The following is a 14,890-nucleotide window of genomic DNA, read 5'->3' as shown; positions in this document are numbered from 1 at the left end:
GCAGCTATGTTATGTTGATGATGACTTTTCACCTGGAAGGAAAAGAAGAGCTGGGGAGATAAATACTGCCTTCCTCTCAGTTATAGAAAACTCCCCTGAGGTCTTTAAAAGGTTCCACCCTTTAGTTGGTCCACCATTTTGTTTTCAAATGATTCCTCTGACAGTGATGAACTTTTTCTTACCACCTCTGCTGTTCAGCGTATCCTCTTTGCACTGATCTTAGTGGTAGCAGTTTTCTTCGCGTTCAGAGTTCTCAGATTTCCATCTAGGGCTTCCCTAGTGCCCGTTGTCCCCCTCCTTCAGACTCCTGGGGGAAATATTTTCATACCCAACTAATATTTAGAACAGCTTGCAAAGAAGACCCTTGTGATTTTGTTTTGCTCATAATTTACTCTTCTTCCTTTAAGTCAATGTCCATTCTCCTCTCCATATTCTAAGAGCCCCTTTCTTTTTGTTTATTCACCATTTAGTCTAACTTTTTTTTTAATATAATTTTTCCTTTCTCCTCTCCCCACCCTCTCTCACTATATAAAATGTTTGTATTCACCGGAGTACCACCCTCTGCTCTTTTCTCATTCTCTACCCTCGGTAAATACATGATTTTAGCTGTCAACTATATAATGACAATTTCAAAATTTATAGCTTTTAACCCAAGCTGCACGTGTGCATACAATACACACACACATACACACCTGTGTTTCCAGTGCCTCCTGCATGTTTATACCTGGCTGTCACACTGCTATTTCAAACTCAACATGACCAAATCCTATTTTTCTTTCTATATTTGTCTCACTTAATATCATTAGCATCTGTTCAATTAAAATTTTAGGCATCATTTGCAATGCAACTCTACCTCTTTTATAAATCATCATTTGATTAAAACTTTTCAAGGGCTCCGTATTACCCAAAAGATGAAAAACAAAATCCTGGGAATTCTAAACATGTCTTTTTACTTTATGGACCTGTGATGGATAATTTTGTATGTCATCTTGGCTGGCCATGGTGTCCAGATACTTGGTGGAACATTATTCTGGGTATTTCTGTGAAGGTGTATTTTGGATGAGATAAACATTTAAACTGATGGACTCTGAATAAAGCAGATTATCCTTCATAATGTTTGTGGTCCTCATCCAACAATTTGAAGGCCTAAATAGAACAAAGACTGACCTCCCTTGAGCGAGAAGGAATTCTGCCAACAGATGGCCTTCAGACTTGAATTTCAGTATCGGCTCTTCCCTGGGTCTTGAGCCTGCCAGGATATCCTGCAGATTTTGGATTTACCAAGCCTCCACAATTATTGCATTAGCCAAGTTCTTAAAACAAATCTTTCTCTCTCTATATATATGTACACACAAACACACACACACACACAAACACACACACACACACACACTCACACACTCCCCAACACATTCTGTTTGTTCAGGGTTCTGTTTCTCTGGAGAAAGTTGACTAATGTAGGACCTGATCCTGTATCTTTAAATGAAATAATTCACCTTTTGGAATATTTTTAAAAAAACAATCCGATAAACAACCAAACAAAAAACCAACAAGTAGAAAAACAATTCCAAACAACCACCAACACAGCCTGTGGTCCAAGCCCCCATCATTCTGGATACGTGACTCATTCTTCAGTGCCTGTGAGCCACATTACATGCTCCTGTCTTTTCTTGGAATACTCTTTCATTTTTCTTTCCTGACTTTCCTCAACTCCTCCAGGGAAATTTAGATGCAACCTTCCCTGTGGTCCCATAACACTTTGTCCCTATCTTTATTGGGGCAGTGTCACAGAGAGTGACAATTGTTTACATCTACCTTCCCAATGGGGCTCACAACCCTAGAGCACCCAGTGGTCCCTCACTTAATCTTTGTGGGATGGAAGACCTTTAACCTACAGCTCACTTCTCCCCCATCAAACTCTTCTTATATGCAGTACGTATAATCAGTTCCTCAAGAGGAAATCAAATCTTGAACCTTCCCCACTGAGTCCCTGGCATTCAAGCACTGGCTATGGAATCAGTTCCTCTTGTGTTTTGAGTGTTGTCCTAACCTGCAGCGGGAAGCCCAGGAGGCAAAGATGGCTGTCCCCAGGGATCCAGGATCCGACAGCCCATTAACATCCCTCAAGTTTCACAATGGCAACAACTAGTGACTTCAGAGGAGGGTGCTCTTTTTGTTCTACTGAGTAGCAAGTGCGGAGATCACCACGCTAAAACCATCCATGACTTTCTTTACACCTTGGAGAGGTGGCCAATTGTAGACTGGAAGCTCCTTGAGGGCAGGGGCTGTCCTCCTGTCCTCATGATTCCCTATTGTGTGCAAAAATAAACAGATGAATAAGTGTTTGTTTCTCAGAAGCCATCGGTAAATATCGGTAATACTGCCTTGAGCTGATAGACATGGTAGGAAGTTATCTCCATCTGGGAGGCTGGCTGATTGAAGTTAAGTAAATATATACGATGAGTTTTAAGGGAAGTTGGGAAGGACTTTGCTCCTTCCTAAAAGCTGCATCTATAACATTCTAAGGTATTACCTCTTCAGACATCATAGGATTTAGCCTGAGACATACTAAATTTTGACTTCAGCCTTACTGTGTGATATTGGGCAATTATTTTACCTCTCCACTCTCAATGTTCTCATCTGAAATTAGGTCTAATAAATCCTCTTTTTGTGAAGAGTATTTGAATTAAAATATGTCAAAGTGCCCATCACCAGAAGTCCCTCAATAAACTGGTTGTTGACTCTGAGTCTTCAACACTCTCTTTATTATAGGCAATCACAGCTCTTTTTTTTTTTTTTCCTGAGCTCTCTGTGCTGTAAACCTTGCCAAAAACACTCAGACTACATTAACCTTGCAGTAATAAAGAAAAACAGCAAGCTAATTTGGGAAACTTCCAATAGCAAAAATGTCTATTAAAATTGGAAAATGGTATAAAAAACTATATGACCACAATAGCTTCTTACTGTTTCGCTTGGGAACCAGAGCTGAACATCAGATTTCTAGTTCTTGGCCTTCGCTGTTTGCTTCCAGAAAAGACAATTTAAGTGCTGGTTATTAGAGCCTGTCAGTAAATTTCAGAAGCGAAGCAAATCTTGCTCAACTGATTGACAGCTACAAATTAATTTTGCTTTCTTTAAACAACTAACCAGCCTGACGTTCACGTGGCTGACAAGCCTCGCTGTGTGTGCTCTCTTGGTCCAGCACAGGGTGGTCTGAATATTATCATGTAGTGCAAATTCTTCTGCCTTCACTCAGCTTCTTACTGGGGAAGACAGTGCAGTGTATTAACAGATGCCTGAGTGGTAAGGATGGCAGTTTAGAATTCTGCCTGTTGATAAATACATAGCTGTGCTAGGAGACATTTATGGCAGGAATGGCCCCACATTTGCAGGGGGCCCGCTCAATTCTATTTGTGGTTTCTTATTGCATTCATTCAGCAACATTTGACCAAGCACTGTGTTAAGTACTGGGGAGGAAGAGAAAAACGCTGTTCAGTCCCTTTTTATAAAGATGCCCCAGGCTAAGGACAAAAGAGACATCAGTAAGGGCTGTCTGTTGTAGTTAGAGCTGTCATAGGCAGGGATGTTATGGGCAAAGGTTGGGTGGTGGTGGCCAGTTGGACACAGGAAATGCTTCTTCCAAAATGTCACTTATCTGTGGGTGTTTGTTTTTTTTTTTAAGAGAGGTGTAACATAACACAGTAATGTTCACACACCTTCATTGTGTGGCTCAGTGAATTTTTACGTATATGTACATCCATGTCATTAACCACCCAAATTGAGATATGCGATGGGGCGTTTCATCTTCCAAGAAAGCTTCTTTGTGCCCCTTCCTAGTCAATCCTCCCACCTCCAGGAGGTAACTAATACTTTATCACTATGGAATTATTTTGCCTGTTTTTGAATTTCATATAAATGGGTTCATATGATATGGTAGCTTTTTTCCTTTTCTTTTTTTTGGGGGAGGGGTAACTGTGTTCTTCAGCTCAACATTTGTCTGTGAGACCCATCCCTGGACACTGTGGACCTGTAGCTCTTTTTATCCCTATAAAGTCTTCCATTGTAGACAGTGGGATTTGAAGGATGGATACAAGTTGCTCCCACATGGACAGTTGGGAGAAGGCACTGTATACATTTAAGGATGGTATATTTGGAGGGTACTTGTAGTTACAATATAGGGGCCTGGGGGTTCATATAGAAGACTGTTCTGAAAAAAAGATTGGAGCTACACTGGGAAGGATGTAGAATATACCTCAAGATGTTTGAACTCTGTTTTTGTAGATCATCCTCCAATCTCTTCAGAGGTCATCAGTAGGTGGGATCAGATCTAAGTGCTGGCCCCATTTTTCTGGTGTAAACATGACGAGTGCATGGAGGCAAGGCGAATTCAGCAACAGGAAACTAGAGGCTAGGCCGTCATGGTAACCCAGCTGGCTTGATTCTCGGTCAAGGGAAGGAGAGAAGTGAAATAATCAAAGTGAGATTAACATGTTTGGAAATGAACAGGAGGGGAGGGAGGAGTCAAAAATTGAGTTGTAGCAGGTAAGGCAGAAGCGACCTGGGAAACGAGAAGTTAACTCCCACTTTTGATGTTCACTTGAAGCTGCGATGTGAGCGTGAGTGAGAGCATTCAAGTTCTGCTGAGACCCCTCCAGCCCTCCCCCCACCTGACCCCCGCTTACCCTAGCAGCACAGCCCCCCTCGGGGAGATGGATGAAAACGCCTCGAGGAATTATGCACGTTTAATTTACATCTGGGTCTGAATTCCCGGGCCCCTCTCTTCTGTCATTTTGCCATTTCCAAGAATAACATACCAGGGCTTTTTATTCCAGCCCTGTGGTGGTGCCCTTTTTGAGAGAATAAATCCCAAGTTGTATTGCCAAAAGCCAGTGACATTTGCCATGTTTGAAAAGGCCTTATTTTGAAGAATGATTATTGATTCTTTTTCACATTTCAGATCATTCCTTTGATGCTGCCTTTTACTGGCCCCAGTGAGCAACCCTCAGCTGCGTTCTTGCCTCCTTAACACAGCCATTCACCCGAAAAGAAGGCTGTGTTCTTCCAAGCAGCGCTCACCCTGAGCCTAACCACCGGAAAAGTCACTGTTTCTCTGAATATTTCATCACACAGAAGAGTTTCTCCGAGCCTTGGCAGGGTTGCTGCAAATATGCAGATCTGCTTAAAAATGAACACAGGTAATGATGGAGGCAGGGACGAGAGATGCCAGGGTTCTTCATTAGAGGAATGATAGCAATTTTGTCTGATATCATTACTCTAGGCCTGCGATTTCCAGGACTAGAAAGAGACGGTGGCCAAAGGGAGTAGCTGATCAGGAGAAAATGATAAACAAGCCACTGAAATTGCTCACAAAACATTGACCACCGCCCCCACCCTGGGGAATAAATATTGAAAAGGACCATTGGGTATAGCTGGTGTCCCTGCAACAGAAGAAGACCCTGATTTCTGGATTTCAGAATCAGGAAGCCACTCACCCATACATCTTAGGAATCTTGACATCACCTATGAGTGTTAGAAATGAAATCTCTCATTCAAATGCAATGATGACTTTGTAAGCCTAATAGGAGTAGTTAAAAAAAAAAAAAGAATGAGGCTTTAAGTCATGGTATAGACTATGCATATTGAAATGTAGAACTTTTTAATCAAATACTGATTTAATTCTTCCATGGGAGGGTAGAGCCAACACCCCAATTATGTCACAATATATATAAATATATATTGTATAAAAATATATATATATATACATATAATTACTTATAGTTGAGCACGTACCTCTTGGAAGGTAAAGCCTTCAGTTGTGAATAACGCGTGTAGCATAATGCATAGAACAAGGTAATTATTATTCTATCCTTTCCTTTAGACCAGCTCTCTGCAGGGAGTATGGCTGCTTCTGTTTTAGACCCAGAGGTCCACACGTGTACTCATTAATGACTCTACTGTTCTGCCAGCACTAGGATTTTTAAGTGGAGAGTCTATGAAACCAATATGGCATTGAGTTGTTGAAGTGTGTCCATAAAGGATGGACAAACCCTGTGACACTCCATCTTCTGTCTTCTCTGAATACATTCTTATGCCAGCATTATCATGGACCCTGATATTCCTTTAGAAATGGAGTGTCTCCCTTAGAGAAGTTTATTCACCCAAATAAGAAAGAAATACACTGGAGTGTGCAATCTTCCTAGGGCTGTGGTACCTGGTCAAGACTATGGTCAAAGGATAGGATTTAGGTTGCTTCTGTCAGAGCATATGTAAGTTTTCCCCCTTTCAAAAGGTGCATCTTTCCATTTCCAGTATTTAACATTAGAACAGAATACTTCCATTTTTATTGTATCAGCCTTTACTTTTACCTTTTTATGAGTGATTGTACGTTACAATTTACAGCTTAGGACAATAGATCTCAAGTGTTAGTGTGCATTATTAGCACATGGGAAATTGGTTTAAAGTGCATTTGCCCAAGCCCAGCTCCGAACTTACCAAACTGACTCTTCAGATGTGTAAAAAAATAAACAAATAAATTTAAAAATCCAACAGTAATAGTTCTGATTCTGACGCCTGCCATTGGCTTAATGAACTTGAACTCTTCTTTAAAATCTACCTTAACCTCAGTCTTGAAACCAAACACATCCTGTGACTGGACTAGGATCTGGTTTTCCAAGTTCGTGCCACTTCTGAGAGTCTCTAAGGCCTTTGTCTGCCTGCAGCATGATCGGTCAATTCATTTGCTTCTCAGGTTTTGGATTATTAGCCATATGGCTTTCTGGCCTGCCTCTAATTGAAAGGGTTGACTGTTGCATGTCATGCCTTCGATGCACTGGGGAAGGAAATAATGAGCTGGAACATGGTGACTCTGTGGTCCCCAGTGTCCATTACAGGGACACGATATCAAGGAACAAAATGTCAAAAATTAGGAAGTGTCTCAAACTAGTCATTGGTAATATTTCAGAAATACTTACCAGAATTCCAAAGCATGTCAGAGTCCAAAACACCAGAAAAATCACTTCAGCAAGAAGAACAAACATGTGCCTGAGATCAATCCTGTTGTATATGAGACACAGCCCATGCAGATGTTTCCACTTCTAGGAGGACTTCAAGATCTCAGGAACCTTCTGAAAATATGTGACTCTATTTCCTTTTAAAAGAATATATTTGTTGGAGCAGCATTAACTGCTGTAATAAATACTAATGAAAGTTTAGTGCCTTAAGACAACAGAAATGCCCATCTTGCCCGTGAAAGCAGTTCAGTGTGGACGTTCCAGAGCAACAGGTGACTTTCCTCCAGGCAGTGATTACAAGAATCGGGTTTGTGGTTTCACCATCCCTTTGGCCTCAGGTTCCTCGGGAAACAGCTGACAGATGGGAGAAATAGAGGATGAAGACACTTCTTAAATGTTTCTGCCCCAGAGTCACAAGCAGCACTTCTGTTCACGTATCTTTGGCAACAGGTCACATGGCTCCGTCGAGGTTCGAGAGGTCAGGGAGTTGGCAACTGTAATCCCGGACTGGACATCCACTTGCCAGCATCAACTCTATGCTAAAGCTGAGATGTTTATCCTTTCTTGGGTTGTCCCAAATGTTGCAACTAGCCTCAATTATGAATTCCCTTTCATATGCGTCTGATGTATTTGTTCTCAATAATGATGGAAAGATGACTGAGAAGATCTTTCTCCTAAACCATCTCTGCGTGAATGAACCCAGGCTTGCCTTATACCATTTAGCTGCAGTCTTCTCTCAGACATACTGCTTGAAATTTTATTATAAAATTAATTTAGTTAATAACGACTCCATTAACATTTAATTATTTTGTTTTTTATTTTTAATTCTTTTCATTGAAGTATATTTGAATTACAATATTATATTAGTTTTACGTGTACAGCACAGTGATTCAGTATTTTTACAGATTATACTCCATTAAAAGTTAACACAGGCTAATGACTATAACTCCCTCTGCTGTACAGTATATTCTTGTTGCTTGTCTATTTTTTACATAGTAGTTTGTGTCTCTTAATTTCAACCCTCTATCTTGCCCCTCCCCACCCCCCACCGGTAACCACTAGTTTGTTTCTATATCTGAGTTTGTTTCAGTTTTGCTGTATATATTCATTTGTTTTAATTTTTATATTTCACATATAAGTGATATTGTAAAGTATTTGTCTTTAGCTGACTTATCTCACTAAGCATAACATTCTCTAGGTCTGTCCACATTGCTGCAAATGGCAGAATTTCATTCTTTTTTACATCTGAATAATATTCCATTGTGTGTGTGTGTGTGTGTGTGTGTGTGTGTATACATACAATGGAATAGTGTGTGTGTGTGTGTATTCTTTATCCATTTATCTGTTCTTAGACACTTAAGTTGCTTCCATATCTTTGCTATTATAAGTATTGCTGCTATGAACATTGGGATGCATGTATCTTTTTGAATTAATGTTTTCATTTTTTTCTGGATAATATCCAGGAGTGGAATTGCTGGATCATATAGTAGGTCTATTTTAGTTTTTTGAGGAATCTCCATACTGTTTTCCAGAGTAGCAGCACCAACTTACACTCCCACCAGCAGTGTACAAGGGTTTCTTTTTCTCCACATCTTCTCCAACATTTGTTTTCTGTACACTTTTTGATGATAGCCATTCTGACAGGTGACAGGGGTGATATCTCATTGTTTTGATTTGCATTTCTCTAATAATTAGTGATGTTGAGCATGTTTTCACATGCCTATGGGCCATGTGTATGTCTTCTTTGGAACAATATCTATTTAGATCTTTTGCCCATTTTGGGGATTGGGTAGTTTTTTGATATTGAGTTGTATGAACTGTTTATGTATTTTGGATATTAACTCCATGTTGGTCATATCATTTGCAAATATTTTCTCCTATTCTGTAGGTAGTCTTTTCATTTTGTTAATAGTTCCCTTTGCAGTGCAAACAGTTTTAAGTTTAATTAAGTCCCATTTGTTTATTTTTGCTTTTATTTCTTTTGCCTAAGGAGACAGATCCAAAAAAATAGTGCTATGATTTATGTCAGAGTGTTCTGCCTATGTTCTCTTATGGGAGTCTTATAGTTTCTGGTCTTACATTTAGGTCTTTAATCCACTTTGTCTTTATTTTTTTATATGGTCTGAGGAAATGCTCTAATTTCATTCTTTGACGTGTAGCTGTCCAGTCTTCCCAGCACCACTGATTGAAGAGACTGTCTTTTCAGCATTGTGTATTCCTGCCTCACTTGTCATATATTAATTGACCGTAAGTGTATGGTTTTGTCTCCAGGCTCTCCACTCTATTCTGTCGATCTATGTGTCTGTTTTCGTGCCATACCATGCTGTTTTGTTTACTTTAGTTTTGTAGTATAGTCTATTGTCTGGGAGGGTGATACATCCACCTTTGTTCTTTTTCCTTAAGATTGTTTTTTTCCACAGAGTTCTCCAAAGTTGTTCCCAATGCTCTTTCTGGCACAAAATAATTTTCTACAATGTGTAATTAGAAATAAAAATTTATTAAACAGATTTTTTAAAAATGATTTTGTCTTGCAGAGGCAAAGGACAAACTGCATCCAAAATGGACATGTTGGAGAGACTGGGCTCTAAGGAGCTAGATATTCATGTGTCCTGCCACACTATACAGACTCCTGGATGTGGTGAGTGCCGCGTGTTTTCAACTTAGATGTGAAGTCCAGGTGTGTGCCCAGACCAGATGTTACCAGAATACTCTCTTTCCTATTGCTGGCTAGTGACTAGAGGTTGCTAAAGTGATGATTATAAGATCCTGCTGAGCCTTCCAAGAAGAAGAGACACCATTCATTGTTTCAAACAATATAATTGAAGATGAGAATTAGGCTCTATTTGGGGAGCCAGTCGCTCTCATGGGCAAAGCGGTGTGAGGCTACAAGTTGATGAGAACTGCCTCTCAGGCTAAGTCTGGGGAGGCAGCGGGTGGGCTTCCTATGCTGTTTTGGGGTCATTGATGCTCTTGATCAACTTTCAGGAAGAACTGAGCTGCCATTAATGTTGATTCTGTTATGACATCAGTTGTCTGAGTTTAAGGATTCATGCAAGGCATATATCATGGAAATAGATTTCTATTCCACATCACTCTTAAGCCTTGAGAATTTGTGAACACTTACTATGTGCATTATAATAGGTACTTGTGGATACAACATAACTTAATTCGTATCTAACAATAATCTTACGTGAGGGGGCTGTATTATCTCCATATTGCAAAAGAGAAAATGCCAAGGCTTAGAGCTGCTTTTAGTTTCTTGCTCACAGTCACAGGATAATTAAATAGCAAATCTGTGTTCCCATCCCAGACCTGTCCATCTTCAAAGCCTGAGCACCAGCCTCCAGGTGAAACAGCTTTGGCTTCTCTTACAAGCTTCCTCCCTTATTCACCCAATTCATAAATATTTATTGAACAGGTACTGGGCTAAAAGCTGAGAATATGTCAGGAAACCAAAAAGAAATGGTCTCTCTCAGTGTGAAAAATACATGTTTATAGGGATGACTGCAATTAAGTTAAAATTACATAGATAACCGCTGAAATGCATTTGTGACAATGGCTATGATGCAAAGTGCAGGCTGCTGTAAAAGGATTTGAAGGGAGATATGGCATCAGAGGAATCTCTGAGAAGGAAGCATTTAAGCTGAGAACTAAACCTGGGTAGACTTTAGCGTCGAGAGAAGGGCAGAGAGCACGCCAAGCAGAGGAGTAGTGTGTGTACAAGCCCAGAAAGCTGGTCGGAAACCAGAAACAGGAAGGCCAGTGTCGCTGGACCTTGGAGAGCCAGGCCGAGTGGTGAGAGAGGAGGTCAGTGAAGCAGGCAGGGCTGCACCCAGAGCCTGGGCTCCACACACGCAGTGGAGAAAAGCACAGATTAGTTCCCTGGTGATGCCCATTGACAGATTGGGAGGTTGAAAGCTACTGAGGGTTCTTGTTTGCTTTGTAAAAACAACCTTTTTATAAGCGTAATAATTGATGGTGCATTAACTCTTGGTGGCAAGACGTTTACATAAGACCAGCCTGTTTTATCTATCCTTATAGAAGTTTATGCAGAATAAAGTGCTCAAAATGTCATCAATAGTTAGGAAATCAATTAAGGCAGATTTTTCAGAATAGTGAGCTAATAAATGTAATTAATAGTTTATTAAATGTGCTGCGTATATGAGTTATGCCATTTTGGATGATCAAATTGCCAATAACTGGAACATAATTAAATGCTTAAAAAATTAAAACTATAGTAACATGGTTTACTCCTCTCTGAGGTTTCCAGTTAAATACAGCATCTTCCTAGGTCGTACATTGCATTCTCTTTTCAGCTTCTCCCGACTTCTCACCGAAACCATAACTGGATGGTGCGAAAAGACAAAAAAACCTATCAAACAAATTAAACCCTTCCCTCAAATTAAAAACACACAGTCCCATTCTCTTCATGCCAGTTCTTGGAACTATGCTGGCTGCAGATTCAGAAGCGCTCAAGATGGAACAGCTTAAGTCATGGTTGCAGTCTGGTCATCACGCAGTTTGCTTTTTCCCTCTGGTGGCCGTTACAGTATCTGTAAAACAATTCAGGAACGTGCAGCTGGATACTGAATCGGTGTCCTGATCATTAACTGCTTGAGCCTGCTCTTTTGTGACTCAGAGAGGCTCCAGAGATTTCAGCTTTTCTACAAACAAACAATAAATACATCAATACAATTAAAATTAAAAACAAACAAACAAACAAACACAGATTGCTGGAAACCCTGAAATCTGGAAACCCTCCAGAAAATGATTGTTCATTGAACACCGACTGGGGACTGTGTGAAGCACAGTGTTTTACGTGCTTGATAATCTTTCTGACAACCTTGTCAGCTAGGACTTTGAAATTTCAATTTTAAGCGATGAAGCTAAATGCTGAGAATTTAAGTAACTTGTCCAAGATCACACAGCTGGTAGGGGGTGGAACTGGACTCTGGATCCTGTGCCTTTAGCCACGAAGCCTCATGGCTTATCCCACCGAAGGTATCAGTGAAAATCTAAACAGAGGCACCAGAGACTTCTTTTGCCAGTTTCACCTTTTCCTAGTGAGTCCTTTTGTCGCTGACCCCTAGATAAATGCTAACTTATTCTCCAGATAGTCTGAGTTGTGCATGTGTGAACACCAACTATTGCTAACCTGCCTTTCCCTTTCCTTTCCTCCCTCCTCCCCGTTTCTAGAAAGAGCTGGTCCACCCTCTCCTCTGAAGGGTTGCAGCCCAGGTGTGGCCTGCAGTCTCCCCAGCTGAGGCTCCAGCTCTCCCCTTCACGTGTCTTCATTTCACATGTACCATTTCCCTGTGCTGAGCCCAGATGCCGGGTAAATCCCATCTGTTCTTGTAACTCTGAGTCACCTTTTCTGCAGCAGAATGGGGCAGAGTGGGTGGGGCTGAGTCCTGATCTGACTCATCCAGTCGGTGATGCAGAATGGGAGAACGCCAGGGACGTGTCAGGTGTTGAGAGAAAGCTTAGCCCAGCAGACAGAATATGAGATGGTTCCTGACAGGTCTTTGGAACTGAGGTATCTTATTTAGGTGTATTCATGCCACAGGTGTCTTCCTGTAGGTTTGCAAGGAATCCTGGAAGGCAGGCCAGTTTAGGAAGAGAAGCCCAGTGCTGTCGCTGAGCACTGATTTGTGCCTTGTACCCCGGCCCACATCTGAGATGCTGTAATTGGCTGCACCAGTTCCTGACCTGGTCAGTGTAACACCTGGACGTTAAGTCAGGCAAGTGCATGAACCATAGTGTTGTCTCTGTTGTCATAGGGGCATTCGGAGATGCAGAATTCGGATGAAAAAGTGTTGACTCTCTATGGGTAACTCCAGAAAACTTCCACAAAGGAAAGCGTCAGAGGAGAGGGGGCTTTTTGTGGTCAGACTGATGGGGGAAGGCAGACACGGAGGGAGAGAAAACGTTTTATACAAATGAAATAATTTAACTCAGGGAATTGAACAGATGTGGTATTGTGGCTATCAGTTAATCTGCTGGTATAGATAGTGTGAGGAATTTTGTGGTGAGCCTTTCTTGTGGTCACTGCACATGTTCCTTGGATGGCAAAGAGACATGCTTTATTAAGAGCACGTGGGAGGTCCTGAACCACTGAAAAACTGGGAGTGTGGTCCTTTCCCCAATATCAGCTCAAGGCCTGTTTTTTCCCCCAGTCTCACACAGTAGAAAACCAGGATGACAAAGCCAAGAGATTATTAGCAATGACCATGGTCATCCTTTAACAAGAAACAATATTAACTTGATAGCATTATTGTCAAGGACATAGTCCTTCTTACTTGGTTTTAATAGCATTCTCGCCCCCTTGGATGCGGTCACCTCGTTCTCCTTCACACCTCGCCCGACCCGCTGCATTCTCCCTGAGGTCACTTGTGACTGCCTCGTCGCCAAATCCAGGGACTCCTGTCCACCCTTATGGTACTGTGAGCTCTGCAGCCTTTGTACTTTTTAACACTTTCCTTCTTTCTTTGAAATGATGGTGACATTTTCCTCCCTTTGGTTTTCATGGCACTCTGTGTCCAGGTTTGGTGGTGGACACCTACCTGTTTGCATAACTAGCACCCTTTCTATTTCCCTGAGAATAGCCCCTCCCTCTCCAACCCTCACCAGCACAGTTGCAGTGGGAGGAGGGTGGCTTTAGCCCAGGTGGGCTGATGCAGCGTTGGCAGTCTGACCCACGCAGGACCAATCATCATCTTTCGTATTGGAGTGAGGGCTCAGGCATTCGGGGAAGCACCTTTGGGGTGGTGTTCATAAAGAGTCTCTCATTGGACATCTGAATTCTCAGATACAAATGGCAGGACCTGATGGCAAGTTTCTTACCCCGTGCACTAGAGAAATAGGTCCTCAGGAAGACAATGAGAGACAAAGCAGGTGCAGAGAGAGGAGAGTGGAGAGACAGAAATAGCCGCTGGTGTTTGAAACTTGTGTTTGCTCCTCATGGTGAGCCCTTGCTTTCTTACTTCCAGAAACAACAAAGGAAGAATGTGGAGGTTTTGAGTTAGGGCAGCGTGGATAATGGGGGAAGTCTGGTGTCCCCACGATGACGTCACCAAGGATCTGGGGAGGAAATCCTTGAAGGTAAGTCGAGGTACTCTTTGCAGAAAAGACGGAACAAATCCAGTGCAAATAGAAACAGATGTCCCCCACACAGAGGCCTCACCCAGATTTTTTTTCCAATTTTATAGAAATTCCAAAATATTGGTATAAATGAATAGATTGGGGCTCATACGTGTTATATAAGTTATACATGGCCACATGGATAATGAATGGGGAAGTTAACTGCATTCCACATTGCCTGCACTCTCTCCAGTGCAACAGAGATTGTCCAGCACCTTTATTTTTCTTTATTGTTACTTTCTTTTCCTTTGTCTTCCTTCTTTGACTTCTTTTTCCTTTGAACGCTTATCCAGAGATTTAACATATCAGCGGATCTTCTCCGGTGGAAGTGGTTGTTGAAGACAAAGCCTCACTCTCTGCTCTGGCAGCTTCTTGGTCTTGATTAGTAGAAAATACCACGTGGGTCGCTTTCTAGTCAGTCGATCAATTTCTAATCAATTAATGTCATCTCTCTTGTGTTCTGATTACCAAAATGACACATCATATAAAACGCAAATAAGTATCTAGCGCAGAATACAAGCAAATGTCCTGATCTTTCCCAAACTGATAGTTAAGAATGATGTAGTAATTACATTTTCAATTTGCATCTTCCTAATTATCAGTTTGAGAGAACATAGTTTAACATTTTCTGAACATTTATACATTTTATCTTGAAATGATCCATTTTGTCATTTACTTATGCTTCTGTTGGTTTGTTTGCCTTTTATCTTCTTGGTGCGGTGGAGCACAGTATAGAAGTA

At 41.3% G+C, this 14,890-nt stretch overlaps 1 long non-coding RNA gene across 2 annotated transcripts in view; it reads left to right on the top strand.

Moving 5' to 3' along the window:
* Positions 1-14,890, top strand: part of LOC135321865 (uncharacterized) — a 143,450-nt gene that overhangs the window by 87,546 nt on the left and 41,014 nt on the right. The window contains exons 3-5 of one of the 2 annotated variants that reach the window (XR_010382043.1): positions 9,545-9,648; positions 12,207-12,345; positions 14,000-14,111. This is a non-coding gene — a long non-coding RNA (uncharacterized LOC135321865). The remainder of the gene's footprint in view (positions 1-9,544; positions 9,649-12,206; positions 12,346-13,999; positions 14,112-14,890) is intronic. The other variant, XR_010382044.1, reaches the window with a different exon arrangement.

Source organism: Camelus dromedarius, chromosome 8 (genome assembly GCF_036321535.1).
Source record: "Camelus dromedarius isolate mCamDro1 chromosome 8, mCamDro1.pat, whole genome shotgun sequence".
In the NCBI taxonomy this organism is placed as follows: Eukaryota; Metazoa; Chordata; class Mammalia; order Artiodactyla; family Camelidae; genus Camelus; species Camelus dromedarius.
This window is presented reverse-complemented; position numbering and strand designations above follow the sequence as displayed.